The sequence below is a fragment of the Protomyctophum parallelum genome (assembly GCF_964188405.1).
Source record: "Protomyctophum parallelum genome assembly, chromosome: 18".
Classification (NCBI taxonomy): Eukaryota; Metazoa; Chordata; class Actinopteri; order Myctophiformes; family Myctophidae; genus Protomyctophum; species Protomyctophum parallelum.
Window position 1 is genome coordinate 44,710,664 of NC_139716.1, and position 14,677 is coordinate 44,725,340.

A 14,677-nucleotide genomic window follows, 5' to 3' on the forward strand; every position below is an offset into this window, starting at 1 on the left:
CCTTTTAACTGTAAACATTGTGACAAGAGTTTTACTGCATCATCTTCCCTGACCAGACACCTTCGTGTCCACACTGGACAAAAACCTTTCCAATGTAAACATTGTGACAAGAGTTTCAGCGTTTCAAGTAGTCTGAAGAGCCACCTTCGTGTCCACACTGGAGAAAAACCATTCCAATGTAAACATTGTGACAAGAGTTTTAGCTCTTCAAGTAATCTGAAGAGCCACCTTCATGTCCACACTGGACAAAAACCTTTCCAATGTAAACATTCTATTAAACAGGAAGCTGAAGACGTTTCTATTAAACAGGAAGCTGAAGACGTTTCTATTCAACAGGAAGCTGAAGACCAGCCACACCCCAGTAAGTTTCATGTTCTCTTCCTTTCTTTTATATGTTCTGTTCCGTTGTAGCTGTTTCCCAAATAAAGGGTTGGACACAGGAGAAACCCTACAAAGGTCACTGTTATTATAAAACACAGCAACCTATACCTGGTTTCACTCAGGGTATAATATATATAATAATAAATCAGTACATTTCAATAAACAAACAATTATTTCAAACCAACCCACAGTCCATAAACAAGAAATGCAAACGACACACCAAAAGTCCGTTTAAAGGTTTGTATTGAAAATAAATGAGGTGCAAGGAAGTTCAGTTCAGTTCAGAGCATGAGAGTCAGCACATCAAACAAACTCCATTTCTGGTTTGCACCACAACCAAAATGAACCAAACTGGGTGCCGTCCACCACTGTGTATATGAACCCCAAAAATAAAAACTCCACTTCGGGATTTAGTTTGAACCAAAGAAATAAAAGAAAAATAAAGAAAAGCAGCGTCCTGGCGCGTGCGTGTATGTGTGCGTGCAGGTCTCTCTGTGTGTTTGGTAGTGTTTTAGCTTTGCAATCAGCCCCTTGTAGCTCACCCACAGTCCCCCTCCATCAGCCCCTTGTAGCTCACCCACAGTACCCCTCCATCAGCCCCTTGTAGCTCACCCACAGTACCCCTCCATCAGCCCCTTGTATGTAGCTCACCCACAGTACCCCTCCCCTCAGCCGCTCTTTGCGTCAACAGCTGGCTCGGATGCTTCCTCCTCAGAAGGCAACCGTAGCGCCCCGTTCCGTGACACCGTCTAGGTCACTCCTGGTTTAACGTCAGGGGATCCTCCAATGCTTTTCAATGGAACGGACCTAACCGCGGACTTTGCTCGCGGCTCGTGCTACTAGTACTGCTCCAGGGCAAGGAACAACCAGGACAACACACTCCAGCCTTCACTCCTCACAACAGCCTCCACACGCCGACGCCATCACCGCTCGTCACACACCGCCTTCCCACTCCCGCGCCTCTCTTCAGACTGAAAGCTCTATCTCTATTATGGGATGGGCTTCCCTAGCATGGCCAACCAGAGTCACGTAACTGTCAGACAGCATATGGGTGGGGTGCTGTCAGTGACTTAAATGTTTAATTGTTATAATGGCGGATCGCCACACCGTAGGGCTGCCACAATGTCTTATTTTCACTGGACAATAACAATGGGAAACTAGAAAATATTGTTCCTGAATAAACAATTAAATATTCTAAAACTTTCCAAACAGTAATAACCTGTAGTTAGTAACAGTTTAGCTCATTTTGTACATGGAAGAAGAATGGATGTACATTTTAGGAACAATGTTGACCATCATGTTATGTTTCTGCTCATAGATATCCTGCACATGGTTGTGTGTAAAGAGGAGGTTTCTCCTGAACAGGAGAGGAGCCCCAGTCTGCTCCAGGAGGAACCAGAGCCTCCACACATTAAAGATGAACAGGAGGAGCAACTTCAAAGACCAGAGGAACCTGTTGGGTCAACGTTGACATTACTAGCAGTGAAAGGTGGTGATGATGGTGAAGAAGACATATCTTCCCACTGCTCTGAGGTTGAGGTTGAACTTGAATCTGACACTAAAGTCACTGAAGACAGTGATGATTGGGAGGAGACCAGTGAAGACGATGATGACGAACGGCATGACAAGAGTTTCAGGGACTCGGGTTCCCTGAAGAAGCACCAGCGTGTCCACACTGGAGAAAAACCTTTCCAATGTAAACATTGTGACAAGAGTTTCAGATGGTCATCTCACCTGAAGACACACCTTCGTGTCCACACTGGAGAAAAACCTTTCCAATGTAAACTTTGTGACAAGAGTTTCATTCAGTCAAGTAATTTGAAGAAACACCTTTTTGTCCACACAGGAGAAAAACCTTTTAACTGTAAACATTGTGACAAGTGTTTTACTACATCATCTTCCCTGACCACACACCTTCGTGTCCACACTGGAGAAAAACCATTCCAATGTAAACATTGTGACAAGAGTTTTAGTCGTTCAGCTGACATGAACAGACACCAGTATGTCCACACTGGAGAAAAACCTTTCCAATGCAAACATTGTGACAAGAGTTTCAACCTTTCAGGTCATCTAAAGTCACACCTTCGTGTCCATACTGGAGAAAAACCATTCCAATGTAAACATTGTGACAAGAGTTTCAGCATTTCAAGTAATCTGAAGAGCCACCTTCGTGTCCACACTGGAGAAAAACCATTCCAATGTAAACATTGTGACAAGAGTTTCACTCAGTCAAGTAATTTGAAGAAACACCTTTTTGACCACACAGGAGAAAAACCTTTTAACTGTAAACATTGTGACAAGAGTTTTACTTCATCATATTCCCTGACCACACACCTTCGTGTCCACACTGGAGAAAAACCTTTCCAATGTAAACATTGTGACAAGAGTTTTATTCGTTTAGATGACATGAACAGACACCAGTATTTCCACACTGGAGAAAAACCTTTCCAATGCAAACATTGTGACAAGAGTTTCCACCATTCAGGTCATCTAAAGTCACACCTTCGTGTCCACACTGGAGAAAAACCATTCCAATGTAAACATTGTGACAAGAGTTTCAGCTGTTCAAGTAATCTGAAGAAACACCAGCATATACACACTGGATAAAAACCTTTCCAATGTAAACATTGTGACAAGAGTTTCAGTTAGTCAGATAACCTAAAGCAACACCAGCATATACACACTGGAGAAAAGCCTTTCCAATGCAAACATTGTGACAAGAGTTTCAAATATTCACTTCATCTAAAGTCACACCAGCGTATCCATACTGGAGAAAAACCTTTCCAATGTAAACATTGTGACAAGAGTTTCAATAGTTCAGATGACATGAACATACACCAGAATGTCCACACTGGAGAAAAACCTTTCCAATGTAAACATTGTGACAAGAGTTTCATTTTTTCAAGTCATCTCCACCTTTGTGTCCACAGTTCTCACAGGACAATAAAAAATATGTCCACTTAAAATGGTGTGAAGTTTAAATAACTCGGATCACTTGCTAAGACACCATTGCATTCACACCATAGGGTAAAAAAAATAAAGTTTCCACTATGTGTTCCTGTCTGTCTTGGATTATGGAGACATAATCTATAGACATGCAGCAGCATCCACTCTTAAATCCCTAGACTCTGTTTATCACTCATCGATTAGGTTTATTACGGGTGATGGCTATGGTACCCAATGTATCTTATATAACAAGGTTAGATGATCCTCCCTGACAGAGAGACGGAAACTGCATTGGCACCTGTTCATGTATATAAAGCCATGCTTGGAGATTGTCCTAAATCCATCTCATCTTTTCTGAAGTACACCCGCACCCGGTCAAGTAGTTTCCCCAAATTCAAGGTACCAAAAGTTAGCTCTGAACTTGCTTTTGGCTTCTGTGGCCCTAATGCATGGAATGACCTGCAAATGACATTGAAACTGACCACATTGGTACCCTTAAGTCGTTTTAAAACCTTGGTGAGCATACAGATCCCCACAATATGTAACTGTTTTTAGATCGTTTTGAAATGTGTCTTTATCTTTTTATTTGTAAACGTATGTAATGTATATCTTTTGTTTTTCTTTTCCTGATCTTCTGATGTATTAGGGGCCCCTCATAAACCTGTATCTAGGAGGGGCCCCTCATAAAACAAACATTTAAACCTGTATAAGGAGGGGCCCTCATAAAACAAACATTAAACCGGTATCTAGGAGGGGCCCCTCATAAAACAAACATTAAACCGGTATCTAGGAGGGGCCCCTCATAAAACAAACATTAAACCTGTATAAGGAGGGGCCCCTCAGACACTAAACAAACATTAAACCTGTATATAGGAGGGGCCCCTCATAAAACAAACATTAAACCTGTATAAGGAGGGGCCCCTCATAAAACAAACATTAAACCTGTATCTAGGAGGGGCCCCTCATAAAACAAACATTAAACCGGTATCTAGGAGGGGCCCCTCATAAAACAAACATTAAACCTGTATAAGGAGGGGCCCCTCATAAAACAAACATTAAACCTGTATAAGGAGGGGCCCCTCATAAAACAAACATTAAACCTGTATAAGGAGGGGCCCCTCAGACACTAAACAAACATTAAACCTGTATATATAGGAGGGGCCCCTCATAAATAGACACTAAACAAACATTAAACCTGTATAAGGAGGGGCCCCTCAGACACTAAACAAACATTAAACCTGTATATATAGGAGGGGCCCCTCATAAATAGACACTAAACAAACATTAAACCTGTATCTAGGAGCAGAGCCGGATTAACAATGGAACTAGGTGGAGCTTAAGCGCCAGGGCCCGAAGCGTGCAGGGCCTGGTACGAGACTATAGGTACAGCTGTTGCTTCTTTCGAAAAATATAACGCAACATAGGAACCCCCGCTAGTGTTTTTGGTCTTCAGGGAGTTTCTGTAGCAGTTTTTTGGAGGGAGGGGGCGGGGGGGGGGCAGTCGGTTTGGGGGGGTTCCCCACGGCTGCGCGTCGCTTCCACCTGTGACAGGGGAAGCGAGTAAGCGACGCTGTCGGAAGCCCCCTTGCTCAGGAAGCCCCCCTCTCTCTGACGGACCAAGTTGCGACAATAACATACAGCCTATGTAAAGAGGAATATAAACAAGACCTTGGCGCAAAACTTCATATTTACCCTGCTCTAATACAACAAAAGTGTGTTCTTACATCCTCCATTTCACTCGTGAGTAAATTAATTTAATTGCTATTATGAAAGTTTTCAGTGACGTTGGACCCACAGGTTGCATTGTCGTCAATAATTAATCTGTCTTTAAAACGTTCTAATATTAATATAGCATATTGGCATTGTCTGTTGGTGCACACATGTTATATGGACCATGTAACAACATGGTCAACAGCACTGTTTGCAAATGTAGCTACATTTGTTGGCGACAACGACAATTTAGACAAAACCTGCTGCTGCCTGCTAATGGAGCTTGTAGATATAGGCTAATTATTTTTCGGGGAAATTGCAGATAGTTTAGCAGAGACTGAAGTTGGAAAGGCTGTGCCCAGTGCAGTGCCTGCTGGCTGCTGTGTCTTGTGTCAGCGGGCAGCGCAGGCAGTAGTGGATATGCGCTAAACGCATGCATGCATGTTAATTAATTAATTAATTGGCTGAATCAGTAGGGGCCTTTTGATTTGGGGAAGCGCCAGGGCCTTGAGAGGGGTTAATCCGTCACTGGATGTATTGTGACGTTTTTTCTATATGATATTGTATTACTCGACGACACTGAAAATGAGTTTGATTACTTAGTGTAATTTAGAGAATAATCAAAACTTGAATGAATGAAAAATGAGCTCACTGGGAGGATCAAATTAAACAGCTGTATGTTCATAGGGAGGTCGATAGACAAGGACAATATTATGGATTATTATACTGCTCCTATATTTCAAAACAAATATGGGTAAATTCTCCTTCTACAGCACGGCCACCCAGACATGGAATGCCCTGACCCCTTCCCTCAAAAAATGCAGATCACTTACATCTTTTAAAACAGGCCTGAAAGTCCACCTTTCAGCAGGCCCAGTGGAGAGGAAATGATCACTTCTCCTTTGAACAGGTGACCACGCCCCCTCCTAACTTTCTACCACTCTGTACATTTAGTGTTTTATTATTTCCTGTAAGGATATATTTTGTTGTTGTTTTTGATGATATTGAATTGTTGTTGAGGGGCGCTAGCTCCTCCTATTGGGCTTTGTCTTTGTGTGAACACAAACACAATGATTTGATTGGCTGATCATCATCCCATAGCGATGATTTGATTGGCTGATACATGATTTGATTGGCTTGTACATATTGAGGATAAAATTGTGAGGGCAGAAAAGTGAAGACGCTTAAAGTGATTGGCCGGAATGACATTTGTGATGATTTGATTGGCTGAGCATGGAATGTGATGTATGATGTGATAAGAGCGCCCCTCACTTCACAGAAGTGTGATTTTTGTTGGAATCAGTGTTTGACTGAACTCTGTTGCTGTTTTACATTAATGTCTAATAAACTATTCAATCAATCCTGTCAATAGAGGCCTCCATTCTCCTGATCTTTAGTTTTTCTCCTCATGTTAAACCCTTAAAGGACAACTTTGGTTGTTTTTCAACTAAGGTTCATGTTTTAGGTTATTAGTGAAAGCAAAAGATGATTGTTATATATATTTTCATTTGTTGCTTTCTTTCATTTTAACAATTTTAGCTATTTTTGGCAGGGGCCGGGGACATTCAAACAAGTTGGTGAATGTATTTGTTTTACCAAATTGTACAGCGATTTCTTAATTATTGTTTTCTATAGTCCTACTAGACCCCAGGAAATTACATCTGGCCACAAAAGATCACAGGATCTATTTTATAGTGAAGAGGGAGGTGACAAACTGACATTTTGGAAAACAGTGCATTTTATTCCAAATACTATAGGGATTCACAGTTATTGAAATGTTAGCACTGCATGTCCGAATATAAACAGCTTCGATGTAGTAATTTTATTTTAAATCATCGGCTAATACCAATATTGCATTTTAAGGCCAACATCGGCCCATACCAATTTGATCAAATATTGTCCATCTCTAGATAAAATAGCCTACTTTGGAAGTTTTGAAAATGTATTGTTAACAATGTGCGTGAAAAGTGTCTTGAATTAAAAAATAAAGTAGGTAAACAATGTTGAGTGTTCAACAGTCCGTCTGAACCTCTACCTAACCCAACTCCTGTCACATCTACAACACTTTGTTTGAAGTCAAAGCCCAAGACGTTTCTGTTTACTGCTGCTTTTTACTGAGGTTTGTGGGTCTGTATTCAGTTTGCTTTTTATTTTATTCTTATTTTTCTATTCTAAATCAAACCTTTTATTGTGAATGCATCACACTTTACAGTAGATCTGCTGTTTTTCAATAGCTAAAGTATAACATAAAATGCTTAAAACACCAAAAGGGGTTTCCGTCCAGATGTTGTGTGTGTAAAGCACACTGCCTTCCTTGTTGAAATGTACAAATAAACATGCTTACTCTAACGGGCAAAGCAGTTGGAGCCGTCTCTGCCTTGACGTCTCTCCATGTTGCAGTTGGCATACAGTCTGAGTCAGGATACACAAAGCAGCAGCAGATACAGTTAATTAAACACAGTCTGAGTCAGGATACACAAAGCAGCAGCAGATACAGTTAATTAAACACAGTCTGAGTCAGGATACACAAAGCAGCAGCAGATACAGTTAATTAAACACAGTCTGAGTCAGGATACACAAAGCAGCAGCAGATACAGTTAATTAAACACAGTCTGAGTCAGGATACACAAAGCAGCAGCAGATACAGTTAATTAAACACAGTCTGAGTCAGGATACACAAAGCAGCAGCAGATACAGTTAATTAAACACAGTCTGAGTCAGGATACACAAAGCAGCAGCAGATACAGTTAATTAAACACAGTCTGAGTCAGGATACACAAAGCAGCAGCAGATACAGTTAATTAAACACAGTCTGAGTCAGGATACACAAAGCAGCAGCAGATACAGTTAATTAAACACAGTCTGAGTCAGGATACACAAAGCAGCAGCAGATACAGTTAATTAAACACAGTCTGAGTCAGGATACACAAAGCAGCAGCAGATACAGTTAATTAAACACAGTCTGAGTCAGGATACACAAAGCAGCAGCAGATACAGTTAACCCATTTAGGCCTGACGTAGAAATTTTAAAATGTTTTCTGAAAAGCCGTATGTTTCTGTATCAGTGGTGCTCAATATTTCATGTCAAGGACCCCACAAAATTATATGTATTATGCCTCCCCCCCCCCCCCCCCCCCCCCCCATCTGAAAATATGTTGTTCCAGGGACCTCTCCATGCAGAAGCAAAGATTTGAGTTAAAAATGTTCACTCTGTAACATTCAAAGATTTGAGGTACATTTTCACGATTTTTCAAAAATAGCAGACCTACAAGCTCATAGCGCGGCTATTAGCTATTTTTCAATAGCTAAAGTATAACGTAATGCTTAAAACACCAAACGGGTTAATTAACAACAACCCAGATTCGGCACAAACAAGGGACTAAATTAATTCCGCTTCCTATAGAGCACCGAAGGCCTGACGTAACTCGCTCATCCCTTCCATTCCCCTGGTTCTGAAGTCCTGACGTAACTCGCTCATCCCTTCCATTCCCCTGGTTCTGAAGTCCTGACGTAACTCGCTCATCCCTTCCATTCCCCTGGTTCTAAAGTCCTGACGTAACTCGCTCATCCCCTCCATTCCCCTGGTTCTAAAGTCCTGACGTAACTCGCTCATCCCTTCCATTCCCCTGGTTCGCGGAAGTAATTTCTCTATGGAGAATAACATGGGGTGATCTTAATATCGTCTACTATAAGCGTTAATTCAGTAGCAGTAACATTAGCGTTTTCTCTCAGTCAGTTGATTCTTCATATCCATATGAGTGAAGCGGCCGGGATGACATGTTTATTTTTCAAACACAGTTATTATATGAAGCGATCTAAAAATCCTCCTATGCCGATTTCAATGCAACTAAAAGAATACATGAACCTGGGGACAGACGCCCTCTACTGAAAGTGACGTCAGACTTCGGTGCTCTATGCCACCAAAATGTGGAACGCCCTACCAACAGTCATTAAGACATGCAAACCCTCCTTCAAAACCGCTCTCAAAGGGCACCTATACCGGACGGCTGCATTTCGAAACTGGCCCCCGTAAAATCTGATCCTTTTCCCCCCTCACTGTAGGCCTATATGTTTCTTTTCCCTTTTTTACCTCCTTTTTTGTCCTGTTTTGACTATATAGTTGTGTATTATTCATACGTCTCTAATTGTTTTGATGAATTGAAAATGGTGGGCCCTGTTGTAAACAAGTGTACTGCTTCATGGTGTTGTCCACTCACAGTTAACAGTTTTTTGTATTGAGTTTGTATTTGAAATGTACTGTAATTCTACAAACTGTTAATAAATCAGTCAATCACATTAAACATACAGTCTGAGCAGTGTTGATTTCATCGACTAAAACTAAGACGAATAATGTCTACCTTTTTCCACTGACAAAAACTAAATGAAAACTGAATGGAAACTAAGCTACGATGACTAAAACTAAGACTAAAATATACTGACAATTTCGTCAACAAATAAAAACTAGACTAAAATGTTAGGAAGGGACTAGTGGACAAGAGTTCCAGAATGAGTCATTTTACACTTGGTTGCATGCTGAATTTAGCCGATCTACAAGCTCACAACACGCCGCACTGCGACGCTTTGTGAGCTTGTAGATCAGCTATTTTCAGTATGGTCGACTAACACTAAAACATTCCGGGTGCATGACTGAAATGGGACTAAAACTAAATTAAAACTATTCAATAGACTATGACTAAAACAAAAATAATTGCTGCTAAAAGCAACACTCAGTCTGTCAGTCAGGATACACAACGCAGCAGTAGATACAGAGATATATAGATAGATAGATCTTTATTGTCATTGTAACAGATACAACAGGTACAAAGGAAATTGTGACGTACTGGGAGTACACTGAGGGGCTACACACACCGACTGCGAACGCCGCGCGTCAAAACAGCCGCCTCCGTTCTTTTCAATTAACCCACCGCACACCGGCGGCGTCCGACGCGCGTTCACGCCTCGCCTGACGCTCCGATACGCCACCGTTCTATTTTCCAGGCGTTGCGTTGCCGCGCGGCAACGCCTGTGCCGCGTCGCTGCGCACCCGGTGTGTGTAGGGCTTGAGCCGCTGTAACCGTGTCACGTCGCCCGCTATAGCTTCCCCTCCTTGCATCTCAGGAAAAAAAAACAAGAGGGGGGGGAGGGTGCGACCGCCTTCGTTGAGAGCAAGCAGAGAGTTATACTGTGTTTGTAGCACAAGGAACACGTTGGTCTTTTTGAGCAAGCAGCGCTACTGAGCTATATCGATACACCAGTGGTCCTTGAGGGGGTTCAAGGTACGGTCCCCATGCACCTAAATGATTGGCTAGCGGTGGCCGAACGAAAATTACCTCCGCTGAAGTGCCCTTGAGCAAGGCATTGAACCCCTACCATGAAATGTTCTATGAGCAGGGCCTGGCTGTAAACAAGTTCTTGAGCTTATAGTCCAGTTACGCTGGGTAAACATAGTACCTTTCCTTTCCTTAGTCCAGTTACCCTGGGTAAACATAGTACCTTTCCTTTCCTTAGAGTCCAGTTACCCTGGGTAAACATAGTACCTTTCCTTTCCTTAGTCCAGTTACCCTGGGTAAACATAGTACCTTTCCTTTCCTTAGTCCAGTTACCCTGGGTAAACATAGTACCTTTCCTTTCCTTAGAGTCCAGTTACCCTCGGTAAACATAGTACCTTTCCTTTCCTTAGAGTCCAGTTACCCTGGGTAAACATAGTACCTTTCCTTTCCTTAGTCCAGTTACCCTGGGTAAACATAGTACCTTTCCTTTCCTTAGTCCAGTTACCCTGGGTAAACATAGTACCTTTCCTTTCCTTAGAGTCCAGTTACCCTGGGTAAACATAGTGCCTTTCCTTTCCTTAGTCCAGTTACCCTGGGTAAACATAGTACCTTTCCTTTCCTTAGTCCAGTTACCCTGGGTAAACATAGTACCTTTCCTTTCCTTAGTCCAGTTACCCTGGGTAAACATAGTACCTTTCCTTTCCTTAGTCCAGTTACCCTGGGTAAACATAGTACCTTTCCTTTCCTTAGTCCAGTTACCCTGGGTAAACATGGTACCTTTCCTTTCCTTACCCTTATCCGATCTTTAATCCATTGTACGCTCTCAAGCGTTGAATTATTGTTAAACATCCTTTATTGATTTTTTTTCTTTTTGTACAAGAAGTCATGGAATTGTGGACAAAATGTTGTTATGAATACTGAGAAGCTAAATGTCATCAGATAATAATTGGTCCGTGGCTCAAGTGCCCGATTAATAATGGACCTCGATGTGCAGATTTCAAATTCATTAATAGCAACAATCGTGACAAGTGGAAGCTCTGATCATGAGTAAAATATAAAGCGGAAGTGGAGCCTCCTCCCCACTTGCGTTTCGTCTTTACAGTCTTGCGAGTTTGTCCTAATATAAATAGAAATCATCTACGAATATATATATATATATATATAGCTTGCTGCTTAGCAGAAATGGAAATGAAAAAATAAGCTCTAAAGATATTATGAAATATATTATTGTGAACGGAAATGGCAGCTTCCTTACTCGGATTTCAGGAGGTGTAGTTCCAGACTCTATATAACATTCAGCATTTACATTAACATATTAATGTCAGGGACCCCCCCCCCCCCCCCCCCCCACATTAACATATTAATGTCAGGGACCCCCACATTAACATATTCATGTCAGAGACCCCCACATTAACATATTCATGTCAGAGACCCCCACATTAACATATTCATGTCAGGGACCCCCACATTAACATATTCATGAATCATGTCAGGGACCCCCACATTAACATATTCATGTCAGGGACCCCCACATTAACATATTCATGTCAGGGACCCCCACATTAACATATTCATGTCAAGGACCCCCACATTAACATATTCATGTCAGGGACCCCCACATTAACATATTCATGTGAGGGACCCCTACATTAACATATTCATGTCAAGGACCCCCACATTAACATATTCATGTCAAGGACCCCCACATTAACATATTCATGTGAGGGACCCCTACATTAACATATTCATGTCAAGGACCCCCACATTAACATATTCATGTCAGGGACCCCCACATTAACATATTCATGTCAAGGACCCCCACATTAACATATTCATGTCAGGGACCCCCACATTAACATATTCATGTCAGGGACCCCCACATTTACATATTCATGTCAAGGACCCCTACATTAACATATTCATGTCAAGGACCCCAACATTAACATATTCATGTCAAGGACCCCCACATTAACATATTCATGTCAGGGACCCCTACATTAACATATTCATGTCAGGGACCCCAACATTAACATATTCATGTCAAGGACCCCCACATTAACATATTCATGTCAGGGACCCCCACATTAACATATTCATGAATCATGTCAGGGACCCCCACATTAACATATTCATGTCAGGGACCCCCACATTAACATATTCATGTCAGGGACCCCAACATTAACATATTCATGTCAGGGACCCCCACATTTACATATTCATGTCAAGGACCCCCACATTAACATATTCATGTCAGGGACCCCAACATTAACATATTCATGTCAGGGACCCCCACATTAACATATTCATGTCAGGGACCCCCACATTAACATATTCATGTCAGGGACCCCCACATTAACATATTCATGTCAGGGACCCCCACATTAACATATTCATGTCAAGGACCCCCACATTAACATATTCATGTCAAGGACCCCCACATTAACATATTCATGAATCATGTCAGGGACCCCCACATTAACATATTCATGTCAAGGACCCCCACATTAACATATTCATGTCAGAGACCCCCACATTAACATATCCATGTGAGGGACCCCTACATTAACATATTCATGTCAGGGACCCCCACATTAACATATTCATGTCAGGGACCCCCACATTAACATATTCATGTCAAGGACCCCCACATTAACATATTCATGTCAAGGACCCCCACATTAACATATTCATGTCAGGGACCCCCACATTAACATATTCATGTCAGGGACCCCCACATTAACATATTCATGTCAGGGACCCCCACATTAACATATTCATGTCAGGGACCCCCACATTAACATATTCATGTCAGGGACCCCAACATTAACATATTCATGTCAGGGACCCCCACATTAACATATTCATGTCAAGGACCCCCACATTAACAGGGACATATTGTTAATGTGGCTTAAAGGACCACTTCACCACTTTTCAACCTATCTTCATATAATAGGTCCTCACTAATAATCATGATAAAATGGCACGATTTTCTTCTACTCAGTCTGTGTCTCATAGGAGGGCACTGGGCAGTTTAGAAACCGTCTTCCAGTGACATCATCATTAAACATTAAACATTTTTAAACAAGATTTTTTTACAAAAATGTTTAGATTTTCATTATCGTGAGAACGATGGCTTCCATTTTCGCATTGCAACTTTTCAGGACTAGAAAGCCTGCAGTTTCTATTGGCTTGTATTTCCCATCGATGATGTCACTGGAAGACGGTTTCTGAACTGCCCACGGCCCTCCTATGAGACACAGACTGAGTAGAAAAAGATTGCGCCATTTTTTCAAGATTATATTAGTGAGGACCTATTGTATGAAGATAGGTTGAAAAGTGGTGAAGTGGTCCTTTAACCCATTCTGACCGGGCACCCATTTTGGTGTCAGCATCATGTTATGCTTTAGCTATTGAAAAATAGCAGATCTACAAGCTCATATCGCGCCACCGAGTGGCGCGATACGAGCTTGTAGGTCTGCTATTTTTTGAAAAATCAAAGAACGACTGACATTTTTAGAATCTGATCTCAGGTCAGAATGGGTTAATCAGAGCCAGTGTGTGTCCAGTGGAAAACTCGTATGAATCTGATCTCAGATCAGAATGGGTTAAAGCCGTTTAGGTCTGAGGACGATTCTACAAAATCTAATGTCTTCTAAATCATGAGTGTAACACAGACGGTCAAAGGTCAAAAGGACATTCAAAGGACTCTAAGCAACTCAAGATGCAAGAACCTTTTCCACCACAAGCGGCCAACCAGGTATTATATTTAGATTAGTATTTGTTGTGTTGTTTGTTTGTTGTGTCGTTCATCTGCGCATCGCGCATTTCCTTGTATGTTTCATTTGGTCAATATTATGTACTGCGATGCAGTTTGTTGATCGTTTATGTGTTTTATTATTTTGTGTGAACATTATAAGTTCTCACGGCATGGAACGGAGGGATGAGAAGAATGCCTGACAATAAATGCCCGTTTACAAAGAACCCCACCTGTGTCGTAAATGTTGTGAGAAGAGCTACAATGACAGTTTTCAGAAAAACCTCCTGTGTCTACATCAGTGGTTCATGTCAAGGACCCCCAGGAATGATGTGAAATTGGCCACGGACCCCAATGTCAAATATGTGTTGTTCCACTCGGGACCTCCCAGAAGCAAAGATTTGAATAAAACAAAAGATGTTCGCTGTGAAAGAATATGTTAAAAAAGAATGTGCGCGTTTTCACGATAAAAAAAAAAGAACAGCAGACCTACAAGCTCATAGCTTGGCACTCGGTGCCGCTCTATGAGCTTGTAGATCTGCTATTTTTCAATAGCTAAAGCATAACATTACATAATGCTACCAAACAGGGTTCCCCGTCCTGAATGGTTTAAACA

The 14,677-nt window shown here is 41.7% G+C and overlaps 1 protein-coding gene across 1 annotated transcript in view; it reads right to left on the reverse strand.

Moving 5' to 3' along the window:
• Positions 1-13,262: 13,262 nt before the first annotated feature.
• Positions 13,263-14,677, reverse strand: part of LOC310875237 (matrix remodeling-associated protein 8-like) — a 40,042-nt gene continuing 38,627 nt past the window's right edge. Inside the window, exon 13 of the mRNA XM_083788411.1 lies at positions 13,263-14,677. This exon is cut by the window's right edge and continues 479 nt beyond it. The gene's annotated coding sequence lies outside the window, so the exon portion shown is untranslated.